The sequence below is a fragment of the Pezoporus flaviventris genome, unplaced genomic scaffold (assembly GCF_033815535.1).
Source record: "Pezoporus flaviventris isolate CSIRO_AGI_PZ_B2104156 unplaced genomic scaffold, CSIRO_AGI_Pfla_v1 ptg000045l, whole genome shotgun sequence".
NCBI classification, from domain to species: domain Eukaryota; kingdom Metazoa; phylum Chordata; class Aves; order Psittaciformes; family Psittacidae; genus Pezoporus; species Pezoporus flaviventris.
This window is the reverse complement of record NW_026892593.1, coordinates 11,095,180-11,118,785: the sequence shown is the minus strand read 5'-3', so window position 1 is coordinate 11,118,785 and position 23,606 is coordinate 11,095,180. Positions and strand designations below refer to the sequence as shown.

General features: G+C 40.6%; 1 long non-coding RNA gene across 1 annotated transcript; it reads right to left on the bottom strand.

Annotated features, from left to right (window-relative positions):
* Positions 1-8,229: 8,229 nt before the first annotated feature.
* Positions 8,230-14,983, bottom strand: LOC133276365 (uncharacterized). Its single transcript, XR_009745847.1, has 3 exons — positions 13,748-14,983; positions 9,534-9,621; positions 8,230-8,338 (listed from the first exon to the last, which is right to left on the bottom strand). It is a non-coding gene; the product is annotated as an uncharacterized LOC133276365 (long non-coding RNA).
* Between the last annotated feature and the right edge of the window lie 8,623 nt (positions 14,984-23,606).

The window sequence follows — 23,606 nt, the reverse complement described above, 5'->3', positions numbered from 1 at the left end:
ACTGCAGTCTCATAAAGTTTTAACCATGTCTTATTTCCAATGGGAAGCACTGAACAGCTGTAACTGTGGCTGGCATCTGAAGAAGTGAGAGTATGTCTGCACCACATGCTACAGGTTCAAGCATGTATATCTGAACTGGAGCAGGGTACCCTCTAAGCTCAAGGTTGTCCTTGGGCTAACTTGTCATTCAGACTGAGATCTTATTAATGTAGTGCTGATCACACTAATGAAGCCATGTTGAACAGGTAGCACGGGTACCACTGAGACCCTGATTATTTAGTAGGTTGTCTGCATTGTTGTTTGGCTAATGGCCTTCCATTTTATTGCACTTAGTGTAGCTACTCACACACTGCAACTTCATAGAGGCAGTATAAGCTATCTTCTATTGGTAGGCTGTGCCTGGAGATGGTAACAGCTGGTCCTCAAATTTTCCATTAATTCCTTTTTTATTCAGTCATGAAGAATGTTGTGTCCCCAAACTGTCCATAATTGATGAAACAGAGTAAACTGGTTGCCTAGTAGAATAGACTACATCTGTTGTAAGCAGCGGTCTTACAACAGCAAACTGCCACACCAGACATGTTCTGCACCAGGAATTTATCTTGGGAACTGATCCTTAAAAAATTGAACCAAGAAGTCACAGTGGCTTCCAAGGATTCTAATTATGTACATAAATATTTAAAGGTTCAGATCTGCTCATACCTGCTATCCAGCTGGAAACAAGCTCTGGGCTTTTTGGTGAAGCTTGTAAATGTTCAGAAATACACTTGGACGGGCCAAATAACGGGTCAAAGTAGATACCGCATTAAGTTATTTCATAAGACAGACATTCACCAACAAAAACTAGAAATGGAGGCATTACTCTTATGCTGGGAGAAAAATTATAGCAACAAATCCTTGGGGAAGGGAAGACTGGACCAGAGGGGACAACAAGGCATGGTCAGTAATGTCATTGCCAAAGGTGCTGTCCCACAGTACTTGAGCAAGATGAGCAAAGCAGGTTGAGTGACAGTAACCATGGTCACCCAAGGGTCCATGAAGCAAGTCAATGGCAATAACACAGGTCCAAGTAGGAAAAGCAAGTCAGCAAATCATGGTCATGATCAGGTCCAGTGAGGTAGTAACCAAGGCAGGCAAGAGCCACTGACAAGTTCATAGTAACAATGCTGACCCAAGGTTATGCCAAGAGGTCAGGTGCAGATTGAGGTTACATGGGCATGGCTGCAACACAGCTCAGGCGCAAACAGGGCATGAGTATGAGCTGACATGCAGCTCCAGAGTGAAGGAGCTGCTTCTCACAGCTTTCTTGCACAACTCACCTGACCAAGGTTACCCAGAGGCACCATGTCAGAATCAACCTTGAGCAAAGGCAGACAACCCAGGAGTGGGGAATGTGCTCCAGGCCTGACAACAACAACAACAAGATTTAACAAAAATAAAAGTGGAACTGTCATGATTTATACCCTAGTTGTCATTTAGTCTAAATACAGCTGGAAAAAGAACTACTTGAACATCCTTCAGATGGGACTCAAAGTGCCAGGGCTGAGAAAGGAGGAAGTGTCAAGTAAAGTGGAGACAGTTTTTGTAATTCAAATGCACATTCCTTTAGTTGCAGCATCTGGTAGGACCCTTTTGGCTTTCTCTAAGTGGTCAGCCGATGAAGGTAGCAATTAGGTTCTCTAGGATGATCTGAATGCATTTTTGCTGTTATGATCTGGTGTCTTAACATACCTATTGGTCTAAAAACCTGTTATTAAAGTTCATCTGACCAGTGGTTTAAATTTACCTCTACTTCTGATATTAAGAAAGACTATATCTCAATATCAGTTTTTGGGGAGATAGGCTTAACCTGAACAAAATGCTACTGGCCTAATACGAAGTTAATTATCCTCCATCATCCCAGGCTACTAAAACAGACACAAAAGCATGGCAGCAGTTTTATCAGTTAAGTCTTAGAAACTGTTTCGTAAGAGGTTTTGAATGAGGAAACTGCTATAGATCCCGTGTGCTGCCATCCATTGTATCCAAGGCTGGAAAAACAGTAACACCAATCTGATGAAAAATGGTTATGAAGTTTTGACTGTAAGAGGTAACATTCCTTTTGCCTAAAAATGTTGACACTAAAGTACTACTAATCCTCAACAACAGCATTTTACTTCTTGGTTCAATAGAAGAACGTGGTACTACAGCTGCTATTTTGATATAAACATCTGTCCATGCCTTATGGATATTATGACTTTAAAAAAAAAAACTAACCTAGCATATGCCAGCTGCTGGAAGGTATAGATTATTAATGAATGAAAAAGCATTAAAAGCTGATTTAAATGTGCAACATATGAAGAATGAGAAGTGTGAGGTGAAGTAATTAGCTAAAAGAAATGCCATGGATTTCTGAAATGTTATTTACATATAGCAAATTTGGAATACAAAGCCCCAAGTCTTTCAAGTCATGGATGGTTACACAAGCCATGTGTAACACACATACACAAGCAGGTGTGGTGGGTAAACTGAGCATTCTTAGTTACAGACTCTCAGATAGAATGCCAGAAGAGACAACTACTTTTCCAGGCTTCCCTGCACAGAGCAGTCTAAGGACTTCCACATAGGATAGAATAAAATAATTTTTTAGAAAGCTGCCTGACCTCATTTTGAAGTCCTTAGATGGTGCAAAGAGGTTTACTCACATGTGGAAATCCCCATCTACTGGATTGCAGCTTCCAGCAGGAAACTTCACCTGCAAGCTATTATGCTTTTGTCTGAAACTGAGAAGTTTGTTACTTCTCATTCCCACATGTAAGCATTTCTACAACATCATCAATCATCTTCAAAGCTGAAGAGATCCTACTTCTTAAATTTCATAGTGGAAGGTTTATTTTACAGCTTCATATTTTTCTCCAGTTTTAGTCATGGGCAATGACACAGCTTTCAACTGATACACATGGATGCATTTCTTCATGTATAGCTGTTTCTCTATTACACACATTTTTGGCTCAAGGTGACATGTAGGAATTAAAGCACTGAAAACATGCTGAAAGTCAGAATAGCCAAAAAGTTGTGGATAGGTATATACTTGTAACCAACTTTTAAAATTATTTAACTATGAAGTAAGCAGTAAAACCAAGAGGATCACATAGCCCTCCAAGTATTCTGGAGCATCTATCCAGCAGTTTGAATGCCCTAGTGAAAAAACAGCATGTGCACAACATTGTGTATCACACCATCCTGCTCAATAAGAAGCACCAGACCTTAAATCTTCCTTCTGTGTGCTTCGGTTCACCATTTAAAACACATATTTTGAATGAAAAGAGTAAAAAATAATCAACTGAGGTCAGAGGTAATGTTTTCACTATCAGTGATCAACACTAAGATTTGAAACCTTCAACCTCTATCATCACAACTGACAGATTGGCTTTGAGGTTAAAAATGGATACACTCTACCTATAAACCTTTGCCCCTATAAACCCTTGTCCCTATAAACCCTTGCCCCTATAAACCTCTTGTCCCTATAAACCCTTGTTTTAAAGAAGATCTCTTCCCCACAGTATGGTTTTCCTTCACCTCATTCTGTACAGCTGATGGGCTGGGAACAAGGGACTCTGAGCACTTGTGTGAAATGGAGCATTCCTGTGCAGTTTCTAAAATTATCATGAGGACTGAAAGAGGGAGAATGGAAATAGAAATTAGCAGCTTATAGCTCCCCAAATGCTGATCAGAATTCTGTGTGACGCAGAAGAGACACTGGTGAAGCCCAGTGCATCTCCACTGCTGGACATCAAAACCCTGTTTTAAAGTTATGGGGGCATCTTAAAGAAAAGGCAGCAGCATCCCTTAGAACTGAAATTTATTGCTGATACCAGTCTTCCCATCTTCACTACTCTTCCTCTACCTTCCCTAATAAATGATTTAAAACATTTAGTATTTGAACATACAAAGCGTTACATTTACACTGAAGTCTCTAGGATTATCCCCTTCTGTCCAGTCAGTACTTCAGCAAAGACTCCTTGGTAACAAGTGTTCAGACACCAGAGAACTCTACCCACAGAATACAAACAAAAGCGCCTTCACAGTACATAAACCCTCTTCCTAACTCCCAATGGAGACTTTCCATTGTGTTCTGATGGCAGAGATCTGTTTCTTGCAGGCAATCTGACAAATCTATTTCAAATCATAGGACTCTTATAGAATGACCTACTGTTCAGTCTCTTTTATAGCAGGTAATTTCTAACTCACTGCTTCCAATAGTGGTTTATCTAAGATCTCAAAAAAGGTGATTTCACAGAGAAACATCCTCTGTCTGGTTTGCATTCTTCCCAGCTATTCAGAGTTAACACTTTGCTGAACTTGCAGTTCACATCTTCTGACCTTGCTCAGCTTCTTCTAGGCAGGTACTAGTGACAATTGGTCCTTGTCAGCCTCAGGCATAGACACAACACCTGCCATGCATCCAGATGCTTCCTTGTGCCTTCGTGGATGTTTCCACCTTCTACTGACAGACACAAAAACTGCTCAAACCATGTAGCTACAAAAATATGTTAGGAAGCAAAACAGTCTCTCAAGTACCATGTCCACATTTTGTGAATAGTGACCTACATGAAGAGAAATATTGGGTACAAAAGAAAAGCCATCTTTCTTCTCCCATTTTCAGTGTAATATTTTTCTTCCATATCTTCTTTTCATCAGCTACAACTTACTAGCAGCTAGCAACTGGAAAGAGCACGCTTTTAACTTTGCAGACATAGAGGCCTGTCAAAATGAGAAGAGCCACGGTATCACTTGAGAAACTCAGAACTGAAAGGACATGAAAAAGACGAGTAATGTTTTTGAGTCACAGAGGTACTGCATGGGGCCCGTGGCTTCTGAGTGTCCATCCTCAAAACAAATTGGAACCAAAACACTCCATTTTAAGATTCATTCTTATCCTCTTTTGCTGTGATTTACTTAGGTTGAAATTTCACCACAGCAATGCCCACAATGAAATGAGTAACTTTTCAAATAACCACTTGCTAAAAAGCAGCACAAGCCTGCCCACAGCTGATACCTCAGCCTGATTCTCAAGTTGGAAAATTTCCAACATCTGCCTCCATGCCTTTGACATGAACAAAACTGGACCATGTCAGGGAGGGGAGAGAAAGAACATGTCCCATGTTCTTTCATGGAACTTGGGACAAAGAGCCTCAGGGACTCCTCCTCAGCCTCTCTAGGAAGTATATTCTAGCTTTGCAGTAATACAACTCTGGGAATAAGATGCTTTTCTAAATAAAATATCCATAGCTATTTGTGGATAAATGTTAATAAAAATCTTGCAGAAATGACTGAGAATCTTAGGTTTCAGTTTCTGGTCACGTAAACTATTTCAGCCTTATTTCTCAAAATCTGACAGTTTCAAAAGAAATTGGTATTAAAGTGAATCGCTAATGTGGAAAATAGCCCGTGATGCAAAGAAATTAAACATTTCATGAAAGAACATGTGGAAATCAAAATAAATGGTGGGAGGCAAGTCTTCATTGCCAGACATGAGATATTTTCCCTCCCTAGCCAGCAGTGTGAGCAGCCACCTGGCAAGAGCCACCACAAACAGGATTCTGGGGAGTATTCCCTGCACCCATGTGGCTATGCTAACATAACCCATGGGGGATTATCCTGGTCAGTTAGCATCCCATGAGGAAGGGACGTCAACCTCCAGCTGCCAGGAGTAAACCCTATTTGCAGCTTTCCAAAAGGAGTAAAAATTCACATGCAGAGTCAGAATGATCCCTCCAGGGTATTTCAGTAGCTTGTGCTTATTGCAGTTCTGGGGAGCACCATAAAAACATGGCCTCAAGATCAGGAAGATGCAAAAGGAGAATGGCTGGGACAAGGGTTTGCACATCTCAGCAACAAACAGCCGATGATGCAGTTTGTCTACTGTAACCAGAAGGGCAGTAAAGCAAGACACAGGGCACCATTCTGCCTCCGTACAAATCCTTGCTGAGCTCTCATCTCAAGCACCATTTGCAGTCCCACTCTCCACATCTCAGGAAGGAAATAGCAGAGAGAAGGAAGGAACACAGAAGGGCAATTAGAATGATGAAAGGGAGAGATCAGCTGCTTTGCAAGGAGAACTAAAAAATGCTGAGGGGGCATATAAGCAGAGCTTACAAAATCATGAAGGCGAGGAAACAACTGCACAACTTACCCACTAAATCCTTCAAATACCAGAACTATAGATCACCCACTGAAAATAGCAGGGGATCAGTTTAGACCATGTAAACTGCTTTTTTTTTTTTTTTTTTTTCCATGGGTTGTAGTGAACTTGTGGAATCTGTTGCCATAGGAAGCCATGGAGGCAAAAGGTTTGAGCAGGTATCGTACCAGTTTGTGGACAACAGGTCCATAAACAGATACTGAAGGAACAGACCAGACTTTCCCCTCCAACATCTCTGAAACAATGAATGTGGCTATTAGAGGAGCACAAGAGGCATGGATGGCAGAAAACAGCTAAATTTGTGTGCTCTGCCTACCCAGCATTTCCAATTGTCACCATCAGAGACTAGTTTGACTACACAGGCCATTTCTTGCATTCTTGGAAACCCAGTGAGATGTCCATGATATTTCCATCAGGCTTCAACTGATTCCCACACAGCATCCAATAAACAGGCAAAGCCTTTGCTGGTGCAGAACTTGAAGGACCAAGATGTTCATAACTGGTGAAAGAGGAACAACCTCCTTACAGACAACTTCAAGGACTCTGTGAAGAAAATCACAGAGGGGCACAAGCTCAGCAAAAAGCAGGATTAGGGAGATAATTATGTATTTGACTTGTGAAGGGTACTGAAGGCTGGGGATGGCTCTAAAACATGGGTCTTTGAGACTCAATGTGATACTTTGAAACAGGATAAAGCATGCTGCATAGTGGCACAGTCAGAAAATTGGTACAAATTTCAATTTTCTCTTAATTGGCTCAAATAAAAAGAACAAAGTAAATACATAAATTAATAAAATAGAGTTACAGCTTTCCCCTGTGCACTTGGCTCCTCCTGTAGTCTTAGGTCTTTCCAGGTATAATCCCAACACTGCCACAATGCTTACCACACTAACCTTGCTTACAGACCAGTGTCCAGTAATTTATACAATATGATAACAGCACTTGTATTCAGGCTTGGATTGCATAACACTGCTTTTGGTGTTTTTAGTACTCAAGAAAATACTGTGTCAGGGCAGAAAGGAAATCCACAAATAGATGCTTGTGGCTTTCTTAAACTTAACAGTTTTTGAAATTATTACATAAGGCAAGTTAATCTGTAAAAGAAAAGCAGACTAAACTGACATCCAGAGTTGCCTGCTCTGCTCAAAAGAAATCAGTGATGAAATGTATGCTAACCCCACTGTGAAATATAGTGTAGCAACATCACCCAAAATATACTATCTGCCATTGCCCCCTCCTCTCTTCAATTTGCTGCATCAGTTTCTCTTTGACCTCTTTTGCACAAGCAAGTGGCTGATGTGATCTTTCAACCAAGTCTACTCTTTTTAGGCTTTCAGCAAAGGCTTAATTTAAACACAAGGTGAACCTTACATTCTTAGTCCTATGCCATGCAACTGTTCTTCCATGAGTCCTTTCATCATCCAGCAGTGTTTGGTTTGGCTTTATTTTTCGCTAATTTCAAATTCTTCCTCTTATTCTTTGAGTGGTTGTTTCTCCTTTTTCAGCCTTGGTAGCCATAGGTCCCAGGCCTGTCAACCCAAATAACTAGGCTGGCTGTACCACTATAAAAACTACTTTGCCTTTTCCTTTCCATCTGATCATAGCCCTCTCCCAGCTACATTTCTCCCTGACTGAACCACAGGCTATGACTAGAAGCTACTTTTAGTATTCCAAGCCTGGTGCTCATTTGCCTCAGCAGTAATAAGCTTAGCCTAATGCAACCATATTTGCAAGTTTATAAGATGCTCTGATGATGCTCCTTTGTGCCCAGAGACTTGCCTGGCTTTTTAACTGAATTTAGAGTCACAGAGAGATGTTTATACACATAGCAATATATTATAAATAAATTTTATATTGAACTGAATCTCTATTTTACTCTCTGGTAATGTTTCTCAAACACTAACTTTTATAAATGTCATAAAACACACAACATAAAAGGCAATAAAGATAAGGACAAAGGAAAGTTAATCTCTCAAATAAAATGTTAAGAAACAGAATCCAGATCCTTAATCCAATCTCATTATTTATTTCAAACTGCCCAGGAAGCCCACCCAAATTACCTATGTTATTTATTGTTACTGAAGTTGTTTTCTGTTGTCGCTATGGTGGTCACATCTGCAAACCCAGCTTTGGGGTGAATGTTAATAACCAGTCCTGAAAGAAAGTGTGCTTAGTCACTATCAGAGCTACTTGGAACTGTGGAGATTAAACATGATATCTCCTAAAGAAGTATGGGGATTTTTTTTTTTCCTTTAAATTCAGTGTCAGAAGGAAAGGTTAATTCTACAGCTGACTTCTCTGAACAGAACATTAGGAAAATTTCATAGTACACAAACCAAGAGGTGGACCCAAGCCCTGACAGAGTGATACTTAGTGTAACAAATGGTCTGGTTCTCAGTAATATGAAGCCCCATGTGCTTTCCAAGTATATTTTGTTTGCTATGAGCCCAACACAGTAAGTGCTTCATCTTCCCCAAGGTTTCTTGGTACTAACATCCTGTCAACTCAGCCCTTTTATATTTACACAGTACTATTTTTCAGATGTTAGGAACTGGCTTTGAGAAAGCCTTAGGGCTTTATTTTAAATCACATAGCTTTTGAAAGTAACAGACGTGAACTAGGAGTTTAACGCTGCAGAAATGGCCGTGTAGAAAAGCAAGCTGTTTTTAAAAAGCTAGCTTGCTCGTGAGGAACGATCAGCTTCTCAGAAGTTAAAATGCCAGACTAGAGAAACACGAGAAACAGAATCTTTCATTGCCTACTTTTTAATGCACAGTCATAGCCTCAGCTAGTTTAAATGCACAGGAATTGTGTGCAGCATAAATCTTTTCCCTCTCACTCCAGAACAGATTAGCACATAGGGAAAAAAAAAAAAAATTCTAATCAAGGCTGCAAGATGATTCAAAGTCAGGTTTCACAATTTTGGTGCATCAACTGATGTGGCAACATTTAGCATAAGACAGTTCTTAGATTTTCACTTGCTGTTATTTAATAGATTTTCCTCTGCCACTGACAGGTGTTTTAGATTGCTTTAATTTTAAACCTCCAAAGGATGTTATTAAGAAATAAGACATTAGAAATAGCAAAGAAAAGAGATGAAAAAGCTGTGGTACACACTAACGGAGCTAGGTCTAAAGCCAGGTCTATGCTACATATTTAGGTCTAAGGTCTATGCTACACATTAATGGAGATAGGTCTAAGGTCACACCTTATTTTTGTCCATTTGTGCCTCTCAGTGCAATAGTTTAGGAACACTGAAAGCAGCACAGCAACTCAACAGCTGAAAGAATAGGGAATATGAAATGCAGGTCATGGTAGGATAACTCACCCGTTTTGTTTTTTTTCTTACCTTCATAACTACTCCAGCCATTTTTCTACCAGTGCTCTGTACTAAAGAACAGATGCAATTCACCAAGAGAATAAGAGCTGTATGCTGCCTGTTACAATGGAAGAAAAGACCACAGGAGAGATGCTTGCATGGCTGTAAATCACAGGGTTTTGAAGTGAACTGTACAAGCCCTATCAAAACATATGCTCAAAACCGTCTGCGTAGAAAAGGAAACAGAAGGAAGAGAAGAAGGAAAGAACTAAAACCTAAATTTCAGTGGTCTCAGTTATAGTTTTTGTTTATTATTTCCTCTTGTATGTCCAGTAAAAAAATTTTGTAATAGTAGATCAGAATGCTAAAAATGAAGTTTTCTGTCTACAATAAGTAGGTGACAATATGAATACTGAATATTTGATTAGATTGTTCAAAATAACTTGTGCATCAGCAAAAGTAATTGTGTGTGATTAATCTAAGTCTGAGGAATAACAACTGCCATATTCTGAGCTCTAGAAGTATGATTCATTTAGCAGATTTACAGTCTATAGATAACACCTGAACCTAACAACAACCGAAAAATCAACGTGACTATTAATGATGTGAATTTGACCTGGCAAGAATAGTCTCTTCGATGCTATGTAGACACTATTAGTTAAATTGTGCAATCAAAAAAAATTACCTGAAAAAGATACTGTATTTCAGAATATGTTGTGTTAATGCATTGTGAACACCTTGCTGTTTCCTGTCCAACAAGCCCTGTGCAAGAGTACAGGCTTCACTATCTGAGATCTTGTACGGCATATAACCAAAAATACACCAGTAGCTGTACTTTGAAGATCCCTGAACCAGACTGTAAATTAGTAGCAAAACACCTCAAAGGGAAAAGTAGAGCTTTCCTTTTAATACTTAACCCATCACTCTACAGATGACACACATAATGTGCCTGTAAATACTGGAATCTTTCGTAACAAAAGGTTGATCCTTTAATTTATTTCCATTCACTCAATCAAAAGTCATATCTGAGAAGAGATTCACCAGAAACATTTCAAGTGGCAGTAGTCAGAAAGTCTGAACTTCCAAAAAGACAGAAAAAGTCCTGGACAAATGCAAATAAGAGCAAGTGAAGCACATACCCAAATTTAGGAATCTTCTAATTATATCTACTTGGAAGTGGATGTATTTACAATGGTCAGCATTCAATCACAATTCAAACAGAAAGGCTATAAAAATACTTAAAATGGTGAGAGCTTCAGATTCAACACACACAGAAAGTCAATATCTGAGATATATGGTTCCAATTCTAACAGTGATTGTTGACTCAGATAAGACTATTGTGAGCCAAATGACATCTTACAAAAATGATGTCCAAGTCAGTTCAGAAATATCTCAGTTCACTCACCCAAACTGAATCCTATCTTCTATGCAAATAGTGCAATTAGTAATGATGAGGATGCTTTCATCAGCTCATTGCTAAGGCAATATACTTTCTGTGCTCTGCATCACATTAAAATCTGCCATTTAACCCTCACAGGACAAACAAGGCTTGCCTGATAAGTAATTTCACAACTATCAAAAGACAAATTGACTTCAAGAACCACAGATTAAAAGTTATCACCTGGAATTTTCTTAGTTTTGTGTTGGTACAAATAGCATAGATGTGTCCCAGGACTTGACCTGTCCACTTCTGATTGAATGAGACTAAAGAGCTTCTTTAACAAACTGAGGGCTTCTTTATATCAATGGGAAAGTAGGGAGGAAGCTAAGGATATATCCTGCAATGCCCAGTACAGACAGGCTGCAGAATTAGTGTTATTTTAACCCTCCCAACACCAAAACACCCCACATGCAACTTGAAAGCATGTCTGGGTAAGACTCCCCAGCTGTCTGGATTCAGTGGGGTTCCACCTATTCTGCAGTATAATTCATGCCAATTCTTGCAACAAGTGAATTTGCAACAGCTCAGAAGGATTTTTGTTTCAGTTTTGCTTTTTCTTTTTTAAGCAAATGTCAGAAAATACAGAACTATTAGGTAGATGCAGTACTACTTCAGCAGAAAGATAACAGGCTCCGAAAACAGGCTGTCTGCTTTAGTTTCACAAGCACAGTCCTTGCAATACACAAGCTATCCAAGTGGTCTGTGACAGCAATTTTATAACAAGATTAAAGATGATGAAAATCAATCTTCATCCAGTGCACACCTTCAGCACCAGGTTCTGTAACTCTTCACAGCTGGTACCCACTAATTAGTGTGATCTGCTCCTCTCCTAATGAGTCTACTAGCTTCTTAAGAGCCCTGAATCCTCTGTCAGCTCAGGGATTAAATGATTGCATGCTTTTTCAAACTGCTCTCACAAGAATACAGGAAAGTAGAAAAGTTTGGATCAAGATGATGAATTCACAGTGAAAATGTTTGAGTGATACTTTTCATTACCTTGATATCTTGAATTTGTACCTACAAGGAGATAAAACCATAGTCAACACTTCCAAGAAACTAAATCTTTTCCAAGTCTTTCCTTTGTTCAGCTATTTTCAATTGCTGAAAAAGCCCAGTTTCCCAAAGCTGGATAGTTCTAGCACACTATCAGCCAAAGCACCCAGTGCAATGCCAGGTTTTTTTGATCAAGCTCAAGAATAGGTCAGCTGACAAACAGCAAGATTTTCACCAGTTTTAAGCCCACAATGTTACTTCACCAAAATGTGATTTTTGCCTCAAACCAAGAGCAATTACTGCCTTTTAACATGAGCAAAGTCACTAATGACCTGTCCCCTCGTTTCACAAGGAATAAGTAGAACTTCCAAAACTGAACTTGCCATTATGCTTCAACTATGTCACTTAAATTTTTAATATACTGCTATTTATAAAGATTATGGTAAATATTAATGGTATGAAATTACAAAAGTACCACTTAGCATCGGTAAATCACTATAGAAAAATTTTGTTTTACAAAGCAATTCAGAGTCTAGGAAGAATAATTGATATAAAATAAAGTAGATTCGAAGAATGCCCTCTCATTTTGATCTAATGGCATGCAAAGCTTAGGCTCTAACTACAAATAATTGGCTAGTATCCTTTATAATATACACTTTGGAAAAATACAAGATAAACATAATTACACATGCTGATGGGTAATTTAAAAAGCACAGGCTTTTGTAGCTCTCCTAGTCACCTTTGCTGACTCTGATGAAGAAAAGATGTAACTGTTTTCCCCAGCAGTGGAATCACAAACAAGTACTCTAAAATCTGTTTATGTAAGAGAGAGAGAAAAAAAAAAATAAAAAGAATAGTTCTTAAGGGAATGCTTTGCAATCATTTTCCAATTAAAATCCTAGCCCTGAAACAGTTCTGAACTTCGATAATGAGAACTCTGAGGCAAGCTGTTAATTACTTTTTATTTCTGAGAAAATTGCAAGATATTTTGAGTGCAGTTGGTACAGGTCCTCTACAGTGTTACTCCAAAGGCACTAGGAGGAGCTCTAATTGTTCCCCAAAAGAGATTAATCACCACCTAATAGCTGTTAAATAGACCCAGTTTGTTAACGTAGTTTTTGCATAGAAGGCATAAAATACATCCATAGCACAGAAACGTAAGCTTATTACTGGAGATAAAAAGACTCCTTGCAGAACAAAAGTTTATCAGTGTTTCTTGTTACTGCAGTCTCCTTGTCTTTACATATTTTATCTATCAGTGTATCTGTTCACACTTCATCCTATGCACATATATATGTGTTCCCATCAGAAGTAGAATGATGAGGACTACAGGTGAGTCAGCCTCCCAGGCTAGTAACACATGCCTGGGTGGATATATAATGATGTACATATATTATGTAGAAGCTTCTTTTGTTTGGAAGGAAGCTGTGCTGAACAGTGGTAAAAGGCAACACGTTGTAGAAATGTGGTCTAAACCAGACTTTCTTTACATGTGGCTTTTAATAATGTCTTTATCTCATTAGACATACATATTTAACCTGTATGTGGTTAGGTACCAGAAACTGCATTATAGTTCCCTTAGGTTACATCTACGGGGCCACAAACATCCCCCCTGGGGAGCAGTTTCTTGCAGCCCAAACAGCACAACGCAGGCCACATCTACCTCCATACTGCACACCCAGTGCTCAGTATTCATCCTATGATCTTAGGTACCTCCTCATTTGTACACTCCCTTAGTAAAACACATGCACTGTGTGGACCATTTGTTTGGTCATATCACAGAAACAAATACCTAAGGCATAGCTCCTACCTTTGTGTAGGATTCTGCAATGACATCCACACACACTGGTCTTGGTACCTCTCCATCCACTGCATTTTCTCCTTGCACTCCTTCCAGAGTCTCTGACACCTTCTCTCCCCAGTTTGTGGGCCTGTTTTTTTCCTGCAGATGGGATCACAGGAATTGCTCCACATATTCTAGGTTTTACTCCAGATTAAGAACCTGCCCATTCAGGTACATGGTATGTGGCAGGCCAGCTCACCTGGGCTATCACCATTCTATTTCTGGTGGGAATGACTAATATATACACACAGGATGGACAATGATGTGACCACAGCTTTCTGGGTATCAAAGAATCTAACATCTGCTATTCAGCACTAACAAACCATCTCTCAGGAGGCTATACCACTGGGGATAAGGGTTAGTATTTCCCTCTGGAACTTTGCCATTACTGACTCACACAGGAGAGTAGGGAAACCCATATATGTCTGCTATAAGCATGTTTGTGGGGGAAGATTGAGAAATTTTTGAGTGTTGACTTCCCAAATATGCATAACATAAGGCTGGACAGACCCTACCAGCCAGTGGCTCTTCAGATGCATTAGAGCCATCAACAAGAACTGTATCCAATTTGCTATATCAAATCCCATGAGATTTTTACCAAGGAATTGGTTGTAAAGGCTACTAAGTCTAAGGCTTGGCAGATACTATGCGTCTCCTTGTAATGTAATCACACAAGCACTCACTGGTGCGTTTCCACTAACCTTGACCATTTGCAAGCCCTTTTCCTGCATTCTACCTTCATCTTTCTCCTCCTCCCTTAGTAGTCCTTGAAGTAGTTAATCTGATGAACATCTACAAGTACAAGTTCAACCATATTCAGTAGACACTATTCCAAGCTACACTGTTCCAGTAACCCTGAAAATACCTGCCCAGGAGGAGTTAGTCCTCTAACGCAAGTAAGCCCTTCTTTACATACCTTGGGGTCAGGATATACTCCACAATTCTTGCAGCCTACTGATTCCACACTTGTAGATCTGGTTTTGCAGCATCTGGAAGAACATGGCCATCCTCAGAAGTCAGGAGTTAACACATGTCAATGGGTGATGCAAACTCTTATTTATCAGCTGAACTGTTATCTGTGGTAGCACACAGTAGAGCTAAGGAAGCAGAGAAATTACTTCTCTAAAGAAAGATTTCAGACGTATTGGATGCTTGCGACACTGAGCAAGAGCTGGAGAAAGGGAATTAAAATCACTTTGTGGTTTCAGAGCTGTCACAAAACTGAACTTTAGGCAGGGGAATTTAAGAACAGGAAAGATAGAGAGCTGTTTGTAGGCAGGTCAAAGGATAATACTCAGAATATCAACAGTAAGACACTGTATAACGTGACAGTCTTTGCCTCCATCTGTCCAAACACATTTCTGTGTCGAGTTTGGTTTTGGCATGTAACAGAGATTAAAGAGCTCATCCAGGAACTCTAGTACTAAAACCTTTTCTCTATGTCCAGAGCCGCACTTGAAGTCTGTGTGATAAGCAGACAAGGACAGTCTTTCCTTCTGGAGTGTCACTGCACTGCAGCTGGCAGTACCACAGTTCATGCTTACGAATCTAGCTAAAAAGCCCAATTGTGTGAGTTTTCTGTGTTGACCACCCATGTATTCAGTAACAGCCAGGGACTCAACCTGCTGAACTGCTGACATTTTTGATACTGTTCTGGACACTTTTCAGTTGTGTCCAGTGACAGGACCAGAGGCAGCAGGCACAAACTGAAACAAATGATGTTTTTTGAACATCAGGGATCACTTTTTTACTGCAACGGTAACTGACCACTGTCACAGGTTGCTCAGAGAGGTGGTAGAATCTCCCTCCTTGAAGATATATAGAAGTCTGGTCATGGCCTTGGGCAAAAAGCTCTAGGTACCCCCTGCTTGAGCAGGGGGATGGAACAGATGACCTCCAGGGGTCATCTCAACTGCTCCAATCTCAACCGTTTTGTGATACCATATTTATTGGTTCCCCCATTGCTCCCCCTTCAGCTTCAGTGAGTCATTGGGACTGTTTCTCATAGTAGCAATACCTTCCATTTCCTCAGCTGCACAGATATTTCAGGACAAATTTCTCCCCAGCATTTGCACAATGAAGTCCCGAGTGTCAGACTACAGCACCACAGATGAGTAAGAACAGACCTGCCAGATGTCCAGGTTTGATCTGAGCAGTCCAAACTTCAGCACTGATGCCAGGAATTATCTCAAAGACTTCCTACAGCAGGAGTGAATCTTTGTATTTAACAAGTCATTGATATATTTTTCTTCTATGAATTAATCTAATCATTTTTGGAACAAATGCAAATCTTTAGCATCCACAATGTCCTGTGATCAGCAGTTTCACAACTAAGTAACATATTTGATGGATTATATTTTGCATTTGTTTTGAACCTACCATGGGCTGAGCAGCTTTGGCACCCACTAATTCTTGCACATAATGAAGAAGTTCCCTATGCAGATCTTGCCATTCACAGCTTTATACATGCATAACCTCTATCAGTTCCTTCTTCGAGACCAAAGAGCCCAGATGAGGATTCAGCAAACTGTTCCTCATACAGGAATTATTCCATTCCTTCATTAGAAAATCAGTGATCTATGAGACAGAACATTTACAGTGTCACTATATTCTTAAGAGGACCAATTATAAAATGTGCAAGATGTCATAGATTTATACAGTAACACATCCATTTAGTGATGAAGAGTTCAAGAAAGAAAAGAGCACAAGCAAAGGATGTTGCTGAGTGGATGATGTTAATTGCATCTGAGCTTCACAATGGAGCATGATGGCTTTAGAGCTGTGAATAAGCCTGGGAAATGCAACATTTCTACACAAGCAGTGAAAAAGAGTCTTGTGACAGAAACAGCAGCTGCAAAGGGAGGAACAAGTAGCATCCACAGAATTTGTTTTAACCATTCATGAGATAAGTGACAGCCACAGTGTTGGTGTGCAAGACTATGGAAACAAAAGTTACAGCTACGATATTTAATTTACACTGTGTGTACAACAAAATGTGAACATACAAAGACTGAGTGAATTTTTGGTCCTCCATGGAGGAAAATCCATATATATTGTGTGGCCCTTTTTCATCAGCAGACATCAAACAAGAGACCGAGAAACTGTCTCTCAGTTAGCTATTTTCATAAACCAGAAGACAAAAAGCCTCCAGATTTTTAGGAAGACATTCGTAAAACATCCTTGACTATACCAGAGCACACAGGCATGTGCCATTTACAAAAATCCTTGCTACTCTGGTCCGTGGCAGTATTAGCTTTGCTTAAATTTGGCAACCACTCAAAATTTACTTATCCTGATTTCACAGAAAGGCTCTTCTCATAAAATTTCCACATTTCTTGTATTTTCAGACTGCTGCCTTCATCAGTTCTATGCTTCCACTCTTTGCCAAAGCAATTGAAGCCAGAAAAATAGCACGTTAGCATGGAATAGAAGCAGTCACTAGGTTTTCATGGTAACTATCTCAAAAACAAGTTCATTTTATTCAAAGATATATTCATTAGCAGGAAATGCAGACCTGACAGAAAATATATGGTGCATGAAGCTCTTCCAAATAAACAAAGATTTTATTTTGCTAAAGATAGCTCAACATATTATGGCAATATCAGGAAGCAATACTCACACTGATTATTTGCAGCAACATCTGTAAGCACTGTGCACTCTGAGCATTTTTGCCCTAATGAACACTTTAAGGTCTGATACAAGAAGTGGAATAGAAAATGAAGTTCTCAGAACAGAATCATGCTTAAAACAAAACCTCAGGTTCACCTCTGATGTTTACAGAGGAAGTGGAGAAAGTAAAAGTTTGAACAATAAATACAAGGCTAAATACAGTGATTGTTGCAGTGAGGGTAGCAAGGAGGATACACGGACGAATTGCATTGACCTTTCTGTTAGCCGTCTCTGCACTAACAGGTTAATGTGGAAATGCTAACATGGCACTTTTAAGTCTCATCTGTGAATTTTTCAATTAGTAAATAAAAAGGAAGGAACAATAATAATTTTGCCAACAAAAGCAGCCTTTAGGGTTTTGGTTTTTTTTTAATTCCTAAAGAGAAGAAATCTGACAGAAACAATGATAATGGCAAATTACTGTTATCATAAATATTCTATTAATCTCCCCTTGCAACCTTATACTTGAATTCTGAGCTTATTCTTCTTCTGTCAATGATTCATATATATATTTGTACAACCTAGACTGCTAGCCTACAGCTTACTAGTTGTGCACACAAGTGATGCTCTGCTAACTAAATTTTGTTTGCAACAACAGAGATCTGTCATATATACAGACCGCCTGATCAAGGAGAACCTGCGGATGAAGCACTCCACAGACAGATAGGAAAAGCCTCACGCTCGCAGGCCCTTGTTCTCATAGGCGACTTCAACCACCCTGACATCTGTTGGAAGGACGGTACGGCCCGGCGCAAGCAATCCAGGAGGTTCCTCGATTGTGTAGAAGACAACTTCCTTCTGCAAGTAATAGAGGAGCCGACAAGGAGAGGTGCCATGCTTGACCTCGTGCTCACCAACAGGGAAGGGCTCGTTGGAAATGTGACGCTCCAGGGCAGCCTTGGATGCAGCGATCATGAGATGGTCAAATTTGAGATCCTCAGACAGTGAGAAGAGCGTGCAGCAAGCTCACTGCCCTGGACTTCAAAAGAGCAGACTTTGGCCTCTTCAGGAACCTGCTTCGGAAGGTTCCATGGGATACAGCCCTAGAGGGCAGAGGGGCCCAAGACTGTTGGTTGATATTCAAGGATCACCTGCTGCAAGCTCAGGAGTGTTGCATCCCAACCAGAAGGAAGTGCAGCAGGAGGGCCAGGAGACCTCCTTGGATGGATAAGGAGCTCCTGAGGAAAATTCAATTGAAAAAAGAGGCTTATAATAAGTGGAAGCAAGGACAGGTGGCATGAGAAGAGTACAGGGATGTTGTCCAGGAAGCTAGGGATCAGGTTAGGAAAGCTAAGGCTCAGTTAGAATTAAAATTAGCTAGAGGTATTAAAGATAACAGGAAGGGATTCTACAGGTACATAGCAAATAAAACACAGACTAGGGAGAATGTAGGCCCCCTCAGGAAGCTCTCAGGAGAACTGGCTACTCTGGATTTGGAGAAGGCTGAGGTTCTGAATGACTTCTTTGCCTCAGTCTTCACTGGCAAAGGCTCTGACCACACCACCCAAGTCTTGGAAGGCAGATGCAGGGACTGTGAGAATGAAGACCTTGGGCCCACTGTAGGAGAGGAACTGGTTTGAGACCATCTTAAAAATCTGAACGTGCACATGGGACCTGATGAGATCCATCCGTGGGTCCTGAAGGAGCTGGCGAATGAAGTTGCGAAGCTGCTGGCCATCATATTTGAGAAATCATGGCAGTCAGGTGAAGTTCCGGATGACTGGAAAAAGGGAAATATAACCCCATTTTCAAGAAGGGGAAAATGGATGACCTGGGGAATTACAGACCAGTCAGTCTCACCTCTGTGCCTGGCAAAATCTTGGAGCAGATTCTCCTGGCAGGCATGCTTAGGCACATGAAAATCAACAAGGTGCTTGGTGACATCCAGCATGGCTTCACTAAGGGGAAATCCTGCCTGACCAATTTGGTGGCCTTCTATGATGGGGCTACAGAACTGAGGGACAGGGGTAGAGCAGTTGATGTCATCTACCTGGACTTGTGCAAAGCGTTCGACACTGCCCCACATGACATCCTTGTCCCTAAATAGGAGCAACATCAATTTGATGGATGGAGCACTCGGTGGATAAAGAACTGGCTGGATGGCCACACACAAAGAGTTGTGGTCAATGGCTCAATGTCCAGCTGGAGACCAGTAACGAGTGGTGTCCCTCAGGGATCAGTGTTGGGACCGGTCTTGTTTAACATCTTTGTTGGTGACATGGACAGTAGGATTGAGTGTGCCCTCAGCAAGTTTGCCAATGACACCAAGCTGTGTGGTTTGGTTGATATGCTGGAGGGAAGGAATGCCATCCAGAGGACCTCGACACACTTGTGAGGTGGGCTGATGCCAGCCTCATGAAGTTTAACCATGCCAAGTGCAAGGTCCTACACCTGGGTCGAAGCAATCCCAGGCACAGCCACAGGTTGGGCAGAGAAGAGATTCAGAGCAGCCCTGCTGAGAAGGACTTGGGGGTGTTGGTTGATGAGAAAATGAACATGAGTCGGCTTCAGGTGTGCGCTTGCAGCCCAGAAAGCCAACCGTATCCTGGGCTGCATCAAAAGGAGTGTGACCAGCAGGTCGAAGGAGGCAATCCTGCCCCTCTACTCTGCTCTCCTGAGACCTCACTTGGAGTATTATGTGCAGTTCTGGTGTCCTCAACATAAAAGACATGGAACTGTTGGAACAAGTCCAGAGAAGGGCCACGAGGATGATCAGGGGACTGGAGCACCTCCCGTATGAAGACGGGCTGAGAAAGTTTGGGCTGTTCAGCCTGGGGAAGAGAAGGCTGTGTGGAGACCTCATAGCAGCCTTCCAGTATCTGAAGGGGGCCTATAGGGATGGTGGAGAGGGACTCTTCATTAGAGACTGTAGTGACAGGACAAGGGGTAATGGGTTAAAACTTAAACAGGGGAAGTTTAGGTTGGATATAAGAAGGAAATTCTTTCCTGTTAGGGTGGTGAGGTACTGGAATAGGTTGCCCAGGGAGGTTGTGAATGCTCCATCCCTGGCAGTGTTCAAGGCCAGGCTGGACGAGGCCTTGGGTGATATGATTTAGCGTAAGGTGTCCCTGCCCACGGCAAGGAGCTGGAACTAGATGATCTTAAGGTCCTTTCCAACCCTAACGATTCTATGATTCTATGATTTAACCCCAGCAAGTTGGGGCATACTTATTTTCTGATTTTTCTGGCTTCACAAAGGTCAAATTGTGCCTGACTAACCTGGTAGCCTTCTACAACAGAGTGACTAAATCAGTGACAAACAAAGATTGAATAAGACAAATGAAGAGCTACTTAAGTACCTACTTTAACTTCTGCAAGGCCTTTGACACAGTCCCACACAACATCCTTGTCTCTAAGTTGGAGATACAGACTCTTCTATGGATAAGGAATTGGGCAGATGGCCATGACCAAAGAGTTTCAGTCAACAGCTCAATGTCGAAACAGAGCTTAGTAACAACTGGTGTCCCTCAGGGTTCTGTGTCTGGTACTGTTGAATAACTCCATTAATAACACAGTGGGATTAGTTCATTCCCAGAAAGCCTGCAGATGACACCAAGCCAAGTGGTGCAGTTGATATGCTTAAGGGAAGGGCTACCATCCAGAGGGACTTTGACAGGCTTAAGGAGTGGGTCCATGTAAGCCTCATGAAGCACAACAAGGCCAATTGCGAGGTCCTGCAACCTGGCACAGGGCAATAACTAGTATCAGTACTGGATCAGGAGTAAATGGACTGAGAGTAGCCCTGCAGAGAAGGATGTAGGCATACTGGGGGATGAAAAATTAGGTATGAGCCAGCAATGTGTACTCACAGCTTAGAAAGCCAATCATATCTCACTGCTGCAGAATCCACATCCTCTGGGCACAGCGCAACCACTACAGTTAGATCTCTCTATAGGTTTGTGCATCTATCAGAAGGTCACTTCCTGACTAGAGAATGTAAAAATCTGCATTCAATGATAGGCTGAACAAGCACAGAGGTACCTGGAAGTGAGGTAATGCTCTGCATATCATACCTGGTCACAGTGTCAAATGCTTGTCCTCAGAAGCAGATCTGATAACAACTGAACTTCGAGCTCTTTTCAAGCTGCATCTGGGCTTTCCTTTGAAAACTTGAGCTTTAGGACAAAGATAAGTCAACCCAACTGCAAGACAAAGTCACCTTCTTTTACTTAAAAGCACTCTAACTGACCAAATGATTTTTTAATCCCTTGTCCACAGGGGCACAGGTCAGAACTCATATCCACAACTAGATACATTTCACCTCAGAATGTGCAGGTATGTATGCATATAATGTCGCTATAAACATACAATTACATGTCCTGACCTACTATTCAACTCCAATTACTTCAGTGGTTTTGTCATCCTTTGGCCAGAGTAAATTATTGCTTGCAGTTAGTTTTGCATTATGAAGTACCTGGGATGAAGTACATTTCATCCAGCAGCGCTGTGATAAGTGCTGTAAAATCAAGCTGAATTCAAAGAACTTACTGGAGTCTTTGACAACAAAATGGGAAAAATTTGCATATACCATGATCCAGATCTGTATCTGTCATAGTCCATGTTCCACTACAAATATTGTCCTATATACTCATTTTCAAAAAAGAAAAATCCATTTGTGACAGAATGACGAAGATGCTAATTACAGTTTCTTAAATTAAACCTGCTCTGCAACAGATATTTTGGAGGAGTTGGCTACATTACAGAATGCTTTACAGTCTCCTTTTGTGACTCCATCCAAGGCCAAAATCCGATTAATTGCACAGTGAAAACCTTGAACAATCTCCAGACAAACAGAAAATGGGATATGCCAAAATTGGTTGAATCCAAAAACATCTTCCAGTGCACACATTTCAAAATAGCTCAAAGTGTGATTTTCTACCAATAAAAAGCCTAAATCAAAGCATAATTGATCAAATAAGTACAAGACTTATCTACAGCCATTTCCAACCAATGTGATCAAAGGCAGAAAAGGAAAGCTCTAATAACAGTACAGAGGATTTTAACTTGATTTCAGTGGGGCAAGAAATACAGTCACATGAAGAGATATTTTTCTACTAAAACAACAGTGACATCATTCAGCCACTGAGTTTTACAATTAATTCTCAAAGACTTCTTAGTCACAGTCTATCCATTGACATACTACCTTCTATACATTATTTTGCAGGAAAAGATTAGCAAAATATAACTGCAGGAAGCTGCACAAAACAAGGCTTTCATCTGGTGCATGACGGAAAATGAGCAAAATAGTCTTCCCCCCAAAAAAGTACTAACCTAAAGACAGTGCAATATATGTGAAACCCTGTGACAGATTGAAAAGCAACACCATTCAGCAAGACCAGACCAAGAAATTGTTGCCTGGCTACAATGACTAGCACAAAACTACACAGAACTGAGTAGCAACACTAAAACTTTGAGTACAACATAAATGGAGGTTAAGACTAACTGAAATTTATCATCCACTCCCACATCCTAAGTCACTGTAAAAAGGGCATATTTTTCTGCTCAGTGATTTTCTTAACTATTTTAAGAGCTTATAAAACTACAACTAGTTTTGCTTCACTCTTTAAAGAATTCTGATATTTATTACTAATAATCTAGGTTCAATGTCTTTGCCCATGTTCATTTTGTCCCAGTTTTTGTCATGAAACAAAAGAATCCAAAAGCAGATGGGCTTGACATGAACCCTGCTGTGCACGAATTCTGACACATAAAAAAATGAAATGAAAATAATTAATGAAAGTCCAAGAATTTTAGCATACAACTAAGGAATAAGATTGTCCAACTGTGACATTAGGACTGACTTCCTTTAATTGAATGAACATATTTGAGATTTGAGCATTGCAAACAAACCATAACTAAGGCAAGGAAAATTTTGCTGTGGAGGAAAGAATTATGGTGTTGTGGCTGCTGTTCATAGGATCCTCTCTAGCACTGGACAAATTTTGTTAGGACTAGATTACTCTGGGAGGGTAAAAAAAGGCATTATCTAAGAGTATCTATCAATGTTTATCTTATTGTAAGTACAACTGCTGACCAACATACTAACACCACAGGAACTAGGCTATTCCAAAAGGAATAGCCTTGCGGTCCCCAAATATTCACTCCTGTCACCTCACACCATCTTATGCATCTAAATATGAACTAATTTTAGCTTGGT